Source organism: Carassius carassius, chromosome 39 (assembly GCF_963082965.1).
Source record: "Carassius carassius chromosome 39, fCarCar2.1, whole genome shotgun sequence".
NCBI classification, from domain to species: domain Eukaryota; kingdom Metazoa; phylum Chordata; class Actinopteri; order Cypriniformes; family Cyprinidae; genus Carassius; species Carassius carassius.
In genome coordinates, this window is record NC_081793.1 from 26,084,979 (window position 1) to 26,095,992 (window position 11,014).

An 11,014-nucleotide genomic window follows, 5' to 3' on the forward strand; every position below is an offset into this window, starting at 1 on the left:
GTTGCCCCGCCTTCGTTTGCTAGTACCGCCCGGGGAGCAGTTGCATGGGAGCAGTTGCATGGGGGTTCGAGGCCTTGCTCAAGGGCACCTAAGTCATGGTATTTAGGGTGGAGAGAGAACTGTACATGCACTCCCCCCACCCACAATTCCTGGCGGCCCGAGACTTGAACTCACATCCCTTCGATTGCGAGTCCGACTCTCTAACCATTAGGCTACGACTTTGCTTCAACCCTGCTCCAACACACAAGCCATGCAGTTTTCAAATAAGCCTGAAGGACTTGATTAGTTGGATCAGGTGTGTTTAATTAGGGTTGGATCTAAACATTGCAGGGCTCCGGCCCTCCAGGAATTTGAGTTTGACACCCCTGCCTTAAATTTTCTTTACTTACTAATACTAAAAAGTCTGAAATTTACCATCATGAACCCTGATTTTACATTGAAAGTACCATTGATTTGTTTAGTACTGATCCTAACCAAAAAAATAAATAGAAATACAATTTATAGTCATCATATGATATTATACCAAATATACCATATTTGATATTATTTGCTGGTTACAAATAATATTCCCTCTTCTTTTATGTCTAAAGGGTGTGGATAACATGCCACTTTTTATAAAATGACACATTCATCATTTTTTTGTGCAATTTTCACACACACATACACACTCCATCTACCCACAGCACTTTCACTGGACGGTGTTGATACAAGCAATATGATTGCCTTTGGAAATAGTGTACTTCCTGCAAATCAATATTTATTCATGAAGAAAAAGAAATGCACATTTTGAACGGTTTTCCCGCAGGCCAGAGTACCTACCAGCTGATCTAACCACTACAACACGAGAACAGTCAGCATATATGAATAGCAATTTGCGTAGGGTTAATGAACATTATACACACAATGTGTTGAGTGAAGCTGATCTGTGTCACATCAATGTTTCTCTCTGTCTCTGACAGGGCCATATAAACCACATTGGTATTGATCAGCATTACCAATGGCTCCTGGAGAAAATGAATCGACTGAATAAACGACCGATATAGAGAAACAATCAGCAGGTTTATCTGTACCATCCTGCATGCTTTGTGCCTTCCATGCATTTCCCTAATCTTAGTGCTTTTTTACCTACTCTATCTATCTATCTATCTATCTATCTATCTATCTATCTATATATATATATATATATATATATATATATATATATATATATATATATATGAATGATATTTATGTAGATATGTCACTGTTTAGTTCTTCTCTTAATAGATTTAGCTTTTTCTTTTCTTTTAAAACCTTATTTATAGTTGTTGAAAACATTTCAACGCATTCAGTGATTTAACCTATTTATATATTTTTTAAAACCAATCCAGAATATTTTGCATGAAGTCTAATTTGATTAAAGCTTTTGTGTTTTGTGTTTTCTTTAGAGCCAACTCAGGCTTTTCAAACATACATACATGCTCTTCCCCAAAGTGCACACAAGATGGCAGTGTCCCATTCCGTTTCTCTTCCATGGGGACTTGGACAACTCACTAGTGTCTAAAAGCCAGCTTTCAAATATTTACAGTTTTCTCAGTCACTTTGGTACATTTCTCAGATCAGAATTGAAATTCTCAAAACTACCTGTTCAATTCTCACATCATTGTGTCACTTGTGCACATCCAAAAACCAGTTTCTCATTTCTTTGAACAAGTTGCAAATGCTTTGGTACATCCATGCAAATGAAATTCTATCCAGTCTCTTTCAATCAATATCCCACATACAGTAATGTGTCAATTTCTACTTTTGAAATGGATATATGGCATACATAAGCATATGGCATACTGTTCAATACAGCAACTGTCATCCAAAATGTTGCCATAGTTTACAGGATAACATCCCTCTAGAGTACACTGTTATATTGACAACATGACTAAGCAATTTGACTGTCTTATCCGTAAACTATGACACAAGGACTTGTCATTCGATGGCACTGACATGTTCATTGACACAGATATTTATTTTTGAGCGATTAACTAAGGATTTTAAGCAGGAGACTGGCTTTTGCAGGTAATCCATTGTGTTTTGCTATTTGTACGAGTTGTTTTGAGAAATGCACTTACTGTTTTGCAAATTGTGAGTTTGATTCGAGAAATGTACCAAAGCGACTGAGAAAAACTGTAATACCACCATACATCTGTTTCTGTGTTTAATTAATTTGAAATATCCCTGGTATTTTATTCTTAGTTTTACAATACATGCATTTTTTTTATTGGTCCACTGCAGTCCGAGCCGCATACATATCTAACCCATCCTTAACATTCTTCTGAAGTTTTATCTTCTCAATAATGACTCTGATTAATAAAAAGAACACCTGCAACACGTTGATGCTTTTTCCATATCAGCTATTCCCCTCAGACAGCAAGTTTTAATACTCATTTTGACACGAGCATCTCTTCTAGCAGATATGACTTCCTCAATCTGCGGCCCAGCTCATAAAACAAGCTTCTCCTACAAGAGACTTATAAGAGTGGCCCTGTATTCATAAGTCATAGTTTCTGCTCCTGTAAGTTATAAAGGAATTACCTCAGCTCAGGAGGAGCCGTGGGGACGGGTCGAAGTTTGTGCTAAGTCAACCAAGATGGATTTAAGTATATTACCAGCTCAATCTTCCTCACCCTCCCTCAGTGTTAGCTTTTGTCGAAGGAGAAATGAGAGGCACCGTTCAGACAAAGCTTGACCTCTTGGGGCCGGCTCTCAGAGCCTAGATTTTCAATAATGTAGGACAATAAAGCTTAGTCCTATAACCTACTGCAATATGCTACAAGTGTAAAGAGCTTAGCTGCTAATAAAGGAGGCCGAGGAGTGAGAGCGTGAGCAGGGAAAAAAAACAACATCTCATCTTCAGAACTCATATTTGGAGATCAAGTGCTGCCCATAAGAGCTTTCATAAGGACAGTAATGAGATGCCGAGGAGATCAGACCGGTCAAGCCTGACAACTGCTATCTGACACAGTGGATATGAACACAGTAGTCCCTCTGAGCGCTTGTGACAGGTGCACATATATGTTTGTTTAGATGTTGGTGCTTTCGGCCTCATAGATGAGTTATTATTTTCCTCTCCAGCCCCCTCCGCTCTCATTGTGACCTGATGCTGTGTGGACCTGCTCCTGGTTTCCCGTAAGTGGCCCAGGTTGCCGGTGTGTTCTCCTTAGGGAGACAAAGGGCTATTATGGGTTTATTGTACAGATCAGCGGGGTCAGGGTACACCATGTGCACATGCAGGGGAAATTTCTGGTTCATTTTCATTGTCAGCAGGGAGGAGGAAAACCAATCGAGCATTCTAACATGCTGACTAGCTGCTTTCTTGATTTTATATGCGTATTAATGATGAAAGTATTGTTGTCTGCGCTCTTACAAACAAAGGTTCGTTATTGGCATAGTTTATGATTCCCTGAAGAATGAAGGAAACATTCCAAAGCTTCTTTATAGTGGAAAAAGACTCTTTAGATTGTAAAAAAGTTTACACACTAATAAATAAAATGGTCCTTATAAGAAATGATTACTGGAAGGTTCTCAGTGGAACCCAAATGGTTCTTCCATTATGGAAACTTTTTAAAAAGTGTATGTTCACAATGGAATACACCTTTTAAATAAATGTTCAAAAGGGGGTTTTCTCAGCAATGCCACTGAAGAACCGTTTTGGGTTCCACAAAGAACCTTTTAGCGAATACAATCATAAAGGTTCTTCACTGGCATTAATGGTTCGATGAAGAACTTTTAACATCCATGGAACCTTTCCATCGCACAAAAGGTTGTGTATAGTTGAAAAAGGGTCATTAGATTATTAAAATGGTTTTCAAACTAAGACAAATTAGTTCTTTTAAAAACTGATCACTGAATGGTTCTTTGTGGAACCTAAAGAATATTTTCTCCACTATAAAGAACCCTTTGTGCTCCATGGATGTTCTTTTTTTATTATCCTTTTTTCATAGAACCACTGATGCCAAAAAAACCTTTTTAAGAATGTACTAGCTTACTACATAGCATATTTTTAATTAATTCTAAAAAGTGAATATGAGTGGCAGCAACTTGTATCAGTAAAGAGATAAAAATAAAGTTTCTAATTACTTCCCATTAAGTGCATTGCATTGTGGGATGCACCATTACACACAACATAACTTCAAACCGTAGTATGCTACATTGCTGTCACATGACCACATCATTTGTGTAAAAATGACTTAAGTTTTGGCAATTTAATCAAATAATTAACAAAGAGATCTTGAAAATCAAGGCATGGCCTTTGATGTAAAAAATAAAAAAATAAAAAAAATAAATAAAAGATTTTTTGGGGGGGGGGGGGCATTTCTCTCCTCCCTTTTAACAAATAATAAGTTATATTGTGCTGTCCTAGTTGGACTATTTCTCTACTGTCTTTACCTCTGCCAATTTTTGGTTGAGAAGCACTACTTTATCCATTCTGAAACAGTTGTGGACATTACGCCTGTTATTTACTGTAGAAACAGTACGAGTAGAATTTAGTATTGCTTCTCTGAACATACCCATTATCTGGTCATTAAAACCGAACAAAAAGGAACTATTGTTATATGCAGGCCCTTCTTTAGACTCAAGAATCTCGTTAAAGTTGCATTTTCCTCTAGCTCAATGGGAAATCTAAGTTAAAAGAGTCTAAAGGCCGAAACGCAGCAGTGACAACATTTCCGTCTTTCCTCTGCCTCTTCCTGAAGTTTAGGCCCGTCTCTTTCATGGCTGTGTTCTTTTCTGGATCTCATATACTCTTACACCATTTCCACCTACTTTGTTTATGAGGCTTTGATCCACAATATTCTAGGCTAAGTTACACCCATGCTATGCAAGGTGAACCTGTCGGCATTGTTCCCAACAGGAACCTAATACTCGTGGAGTCTTTCTTCTCTCCTCTCAAAAAACTGCTCTCTTTAGTAACAGAATTCTCCAAAGATGCTGAACAAAAGGTCATGCACAAAGACACAATTTTATGCTCCTTTAATGAGTCAAATTTGCTACCTCTGCACTCACTTAAAGATACTTTGCTAGATAACGCCGCATTATCAAAACCCTCGTCAATAAAGGGCGTAACTCTTTGAATGCGGTTAAAGGGAGAGAAAAGTGTAAATGCACCATGCGGGTGACCTGCGTATTTATGACCATTTTGCATGTTAAGATATCTACATCTTTCGGCCTAATCTTTTGATGTTTCCTGTTTATGAATGGACTGAAAGCTGCACATTGTGGGAAAGAATAAAGAGCCGTGGAGGTGTCTGCATTATATCTGTTAAAGAAAGTCTCAGAGACATGAATGTGGGGCACTGATTCATTGTTGCCTCATTCAGACTTTAATGGAAGCCTTTTGTCCTAAATCTTTAGATCCATCCATTTAAAATCACATCTGACAATGCTCTCATAGACAGTTAATATGCATTTGTGGACTGGTGGGTGTGGTGGCTTTCATAAATTGATGATTTGGAAGGGATTCACTGGATTGTTTATTTATTTCATTTTTATAGAATCAATATCCCACTGCAGAGAGATATTGTAATGTGTAACCTTTACCCAATATGTTTTATTCATCTTCAGAGAAAAATGTGGGATGCAGAGGCCATAATAATCAAACCACAAATTAATCTGGCTGCAAACAATATGTAGTGAAACCTCTCAATTATCATAAAATTAAATGAGAAGAATGCAATGCTTGAAAAATTGCTTGAAATATAAGAAAGTGTCACAGAGGATTTCTTTTGTTCTACCTCAGGAATCCTTCATGGTCTGAACATAATCATATGAAGGTGTCTAGGACATCTTTATCAAATATTAATGCCTCAGGATGTCAAGGTCGGTGGATGATAAAAACAGCTAGAGAAGTGAATGATTATAATTGTGGACCTCACAAAAACATGTTTCTGGTCATATCTGATTATTTTAAAAATAATAATACAACCCGAATTCCGGAAAAGTTGGGACGTTTTTTAAAATTTTAATAAAATGAAAACTAAAGGAATTTCAAATCACATGAGCCAATATTTTATTCACAATAGAACATAGATAACATAGCAAATGTTTAAACTGAGAAATTTTACACTTTTATCCACTTAATTAGCTCTTTTTAAAATTTAATGCCTGCTACAGGTCTCAAAAAAGTTGGCACGGGGGCAACAAATGGCTAAAAAAGCAAGCAGTTTTGAAAAGATTCAGCTGGTAGAACATCTAGTGATTAATTAAGTTAATTGATATCAGGTCTGTAACATGATTAGCTATAAAATCTTTGTCTTAGAGAAGCAGAGTCTCTCAGAAGTAAAGATGGGCAGAGGCTCTCCAATCTGTGAAAGACTGCGTAAAAAAATTGTGGAAAACTTTAAAAACAATGTTCCTCAACGTCAAATTGCAAAGGCTTTGCAAATCTCATAATCTACAGTTCATAACATCATCAAAAGATTCAGAGAAACTGGAGATGTTAGTGTGTAACAGATGCCAACTAAAGCTCTATCATGCAAAAAGGAAGCCATATGTGAACATGGTCCAGAAGCGCCGTCGTGTCCTGTGGGCCAAGGCTCATTTAAAATGGACTATTTCAAAGTGGAATAGTGTTTTATGGTCAGACGAGTCCAAATTTGACATTCTTGTTGGAAATCACGGACGCCGTGTCCTCCGGGCTAAAGAGGAGGGAGACCTTCCAGCATGTTATCAGCGTTCAGTTCAAAAGCCAGCATCTCTGATGGTATGGGGGTGCATAAGTGCATACGGTATGGGCAGCTTGCATGTTTTGGAAGGCTCTGTGAATGCTGAAAGGTATATAAAGTTTTTAGAGCAACATATGCTTCCCTCCAAACAACGTCTATTTCAGGGAAGGCCTTGTTTATTTCAGCAGGACAATGCAAAACCACATACTGCAGCTATAACAACAGCATGGCTTCGTCGTAGAAGAGTCCGGGTGCTAACCTGGCCTGCCTGCAGTCCAGATCTTTCACCTATAGAGAACATTTGGCGCATCATTAAATGAAAAATACGTCAAAGACAACCACGAACTCTTCAGCAGCTGGAAATCTATATGAGGCAAGAATGGGACCAAATTCCAACAGCAAAACTCCAGCAACTCATAGCCTCAATGCCCAGACGTCTTCAAACTGTTTTGAAAAGAAAAGGAGATGCTACACCATGGTAAACATGCCCCGTCCCAACTATTTTGAGACCTGTAGCAGAAATCAAAATTGAAATGAGCTCATTTTGTGCATAAAATTGTAAACTTTCTCAGTTTAAACATTTGCTATGTTATCTTTGTTCTATTGTGAATAAAATATTGGCTCATGTGATTTGAAAGTCTTTTAGTTTTCCTTTTATTAAAATTTAAAAAACGTCCCAACTTTTCCGGAATTCGGGTTGTAATAAAAAAAGGTTAAAATAAGAAATAATATTTTGCTTAATGAAAATAAGGCAGTGCAGTGAGATGTTGGTATAATACACTGACTACAATTTAGGGCAGAACGTGTTTAACTTTCATAATGATGCTATATGGCCTTGACATGTTCTTGACAGGATTTGTGATATTCAACCATAAACTGTCTTTACAGACATACACCTGAATTCATGCGGATAGGCTAATAGAATATCATTTTCAGCATTATGTCTGTAGTCTATTTTTATTTTATTTCCCCTACAGGTGACAGGTTTCAAAACAACGCCACCATATTTCTATTGTTTTAACTGAATTATCTGTTGTGTGATATGTCACACTAACCATGTGCAAATTTGTAGCTTGTGCTTTGAAAGAAATACACATCAAGTCATGTAAAAGGTGCTTTTATTTTTCGAAAGACACATCTCTTAGCATCGCTCGCTCTCCTGGGAACAAGGACCTCGACGAGACCTCTTTCCCTTCAGTGAAAAAACAAAACAAAACAAAAAACAATAGCACAAGTGATACTGGTGTATTTTAAGGTTTTTTACTTAGCCTCGATCACCTCTGTGGCTCTTAGTGAGCCTTGACAGTGCTCGAAGCTCTCCAGGCGCTCAAAGCATTCCCCACAGACCCGCACGACATACATGATGCCATGAAAGCATGTAGAGTAGCACTGGCGTGTCGACCTGTCAGTCAGGAGTCAGACGCCGCTAACAGTTGAAATGCTGAAAGTGTTCGAGCATGTACACACACACACATACACACACAAACAGGCCTCTTTCTCTTTGCTTCCCGTCAGGCTGCTTTGTCAGAAGAGACTGAAGTGAACAAAAGGAAGCGAGGCCCACGTGTGTCATGCAGGAAGAGAGCAAAAGCACCTAATGCTCACGTTTTATCTTCTCACACCCTCCTGATAGAGAAAATAAAGCATAATCTAGATTAATAATGCATGCCGAGTTCACAGCCCCCCTGTCTTGTTTGTAGCCCATCTACGCAGCAGCAGTCGTGGTAAATACATCGGAGGATGTTTACAGAGGAAGCCGCGCACCTGGCTTTAAAGGTTAAATCAAATCTGAGTCAAAGAGGGGCGAACTTGCAGCCTGTCCCCTGAGGAAGCGGAGAAAGGTAAAGAGAATTAAGACGCATGCTGTTCTTCTGGGGAGGAAACTTTGCGGTTCTTGGCAATGACAGGCCTGTCGATTCACACTCACGAAGATTCAATTCACATCTTTCTACTCACCTCCGGCAGCCAAAGGGGATAAACATGCTGCTGGCTGTTCTCTGATTAGCTTGAAATATAAATTTAAGGCAGCGTAAAATGCTGGAAAACACCTGCGAGTGATAGAGTTGAGCTTCCTCTGAAATATCTGCTGCGTTGACAGTTTTTCAGTAATGATTTCTGCCATAAAACAACAACAAACTATAGGCTATATGTTATGTGTGTGTGTGAGTTTGTGTGTGTGTGTGTGTGTGTGTGTGTGTGTGTGTGTATTAGTTACATATTTATACATATCCACCCTCAGGTGAGGTGTTTGAATATATATATGTATATATATATATATATATATATATATATATAATGCAAAAAATATATTAACAAGCTTTTTCCACCCATCTCTTTGATTTGAAAAGAAACCATTTTGCATGAAATATTCCAGTTGTTGGTTTTTTTTTTTTTTTTTTTTTTGTTTATTGTTTTTTTATACTGTTTTCTTGGGAATATTCAAATGATAATCAGTTCATTTTTTTTCTTCATGTGTCCTCAATATCACTTGTCATTCTGAAATGTCTTTTGTAAAATCTTTTTAAATTACAGACACTCCTTAATGACATTATCATCATCATCCAGGCAGGAAGTGACATCACTTTGGAGGGAAAACAACAGTACAAATATTAGTGAGTAAAAGCGATGGATTTGTTGAGTTCTGTTGTTTTGGTATTGCACTCTTAAATATAAAGGTGCTTCACGATGCCATAGAAGAACCTTTTTGTTTAAAAGGTTCCATAAAGAACCTTTCTGTTCTTCAGCTTATAAAAAGGTAAGAAAGAGATGGTTCTATTAAGAACCTTTGACTGAATGGTTCTTCTATGTCATCGCCATGAAGAATCTTTTTAGCACCTTTACTGAGTGTAGATGGTTTGTTTCATTCTAGAACATCCTATCTGGTTTAATGAAAGATATGTGCTAACAAAAATCAGCTTGGTTATATAAATATTGGTTAATTAACACAAGTTCAAGCTGACACACTCATGTAAGTTTATAATTTATAATAGATTACGTTTCAGTGTCTGATTTTGACCATTAAAGGTCTGTGGAATCCTCTTATACTTTTTATAAGTTGAAAGAGTGTTTTTGCTCAAGTTGAAGTTGGCAAATGTTAAATGATCTGAGCAGTTTAGATTGTTTATAATCCAATTGATGTGTGAAATGTTTCAAGTTGTGTTCATTCTACTCAATGGTTCTGTAAAAGGTCCTTAAATTGAAGCACATTCTGAGAACATTCTTTTATGGCCCATAGTTCACATTCAAACCCATTTCACAATGAGTTATGAGTTTATTTTCTGCTCCAAACAGGAAATAACATGTACACACGAGTGCATACATTTTTTTTATTGCATATTTAGCCCATGCCACAGCTCAATGAACAAAATCATCAAACAATAAACACATTTCTTTGTGCGGTCCCTGTGATCAAAGCTTTGGCGGCTTAATCTAACCAATTAATCCATTTATCAGCTGTGCATGCACTAACAAACATGCCCTCCATATGCTGTTTCCAGCACACCCTCTTCCTCGCAGAGCAGCTCAGGAAACTAGGGCGGCTCTTCACCAAGGCGATGTTCACCACAATCACATCGTTGTTCATTCCCTTAGATTTTTAAATCAGTGGAAATGAGACAAGCATTTCAGTGCCTACAATCTTTTCAAACTTCTGCACATACATTGACACACACACACACACATAAAAAAAGAGAGAAAACAATAGGCTACATGTGAAATTGGGGGTAAAAGATTTTTGAACGCAGATGTTGCATTTTACTGTTTAATTTAAATCTCTGTAAATTTTTCACAGTTTTTTTTTCACCTCTGTGTTACACAGTGCTAAGCTGACAGCGCTTATTTTAAGTATTTTGGGATGTGTGCTTTTTTTTTTTTTATCACGGCTGCATCTTAATCTTCCTGTCTGTTAATAATGTAGTGTTCACACATCGGAATGATCTTCACATTCTCCATCTGAGCAGGTTTCCTTTCTTACTTTCTCTGGTTATATAAAACATATAGAACATTCTTTAGAACATTCTATGTCCGAATTACACTCAGGTTTTTAATATTAAATGAAGATCCACTGCTATGTTCTTCATACCATGTTCTTCATACCATGCTGGAGATCACGATATTCAGGTTTTTTATTGTTTATTTATTTATTTTTTTATCAGCATGTGTGCTGCTGTGATTAAAGCAAATGGGTGACTCTAAATACTAAGATATTCTGCAATTCATAAAATTGTTATTCCACTCTGTAAATTTTGCACTAAATGAACAAATCCCCAGCCTTTTGGACCCCACTGTATATTTTGCCCAGCATCTTTCACAGTTTGGAG